This window comes from Suricata suricatta, chromosome 10 (assembly GCF_006229205.1).
Source record: "Suricata suricatta isolate VVHF042 chromosome 10, meerkat_22Aug2017_6uvM2_HiC, whole genome shotgun sequence".
NCBI classification, from domain to species: Eukaryota; Metazoa; Chordata; class Mammalia; order Carnivora; family Herpestidae; genus Suricata; species Suricata suricatta.
The window spans coordinates 136,276,230-136,277,462 of NC_043709.1; positions in this window are offsets into that span (position 1 = coordinate 136,276,230).

The window sequence follows — 1,233 nt, forward strand, 5'->3', positions numbered from 1 at the left end:
TTGCTAGTTGTGATAATTTCACTAAAAATACTTAAATGTTTCAATTAAAATTATTCTATTTATTTTTTAATTTATTTTTGATAGAGAGAGAGACAGAGCATGAGAGGGGGAGGGGCAGAGAGAGAAGGAGACACGGAACCGGAAGCAGGCGCCAGGCTCTGAGCTAGCTGTCAGCACAGAGCCTGACGCGGGGCTCGAACCCACGAACGTGAGATCTGACCTGAGCCAAAGCCGGACGCCTAACCGACTGAGCCAACCAGGCGCCCCCAATTAAAATTATTTTAAATATATAAATTTCACAGGCAGAGAGGAAGGAACTTCAGTTACACAGACATTTTAAAATTATTTTAAGATGGCGGCGCCTGGGGGGCTCAGCTGCGAGTGTCACCTCTTGGTGTTGGCGCAGGTCGTGTCCCAGGTCGTGGGATGGAGCCCGGCGTTGGCTCCAGACTGAGCCCGAGCCTGCTTGTACTTTCACTTTCGCCTGCCCCCCTCCCCTCTGCACTCTCTCTCTAATAAAATTTTTTAATACTCTGAATGTATAACCATGCTTTATTCAACTTATTGGAATAAGTTAATGATCGTCACCTGATGGCAAATTTGGTAATTTTAATAATTTAAAATTTTTAAGATAAAAATTTAAAAGTTAACAAATCAACAAATTTCAATATTGAATGTCAATCTAATCCCATCCAAGTGCACAGTGTCCCTTAGCCTGCCTCCGCCCCGGTCAGCTTTGCTGAATGGCCCTTCTTAGGGAAGCCACCACTTTAGACTGCAGAGAACTTCCTCGTTGGGGACAAACCCTTCGAAGATGGCGCGCAGGTGATGCATGTGGGCGCGGGGGTGTGATGTGCGTGGCGGGGTGCGGTCTGGTAGTGTGATGTGGGGGGAGTGTCGTGTAAGTGGCCTGCTGGGCATGATGTGGGGGGTGTTGGGGGGGTGTATGGCTGGTGGAGGGGTCTGTGGGGAGAATCGGTGTAGGGATGTGATGTGTGTCAAAAGGTTTGGAGGGGGGTTGCGGTGGGTGTGATGTGGGGGTGTCGGCTGTGTGGGTGTACGGTGAGTGTGATGTGGGAGGGGATGTGGCGTGTGGGTGTACGGTAGGGGTTTTGCGGTGTGTGAGTCCTGTGCTGGGGGATGCGCAGTGTGGGTGAGGGATCCGTGTGACGGGGGGAGGGGCTGGGGGAGATAAATGGGACGGGGGGGGGCCTGTGGGGGGTATCGGGTATG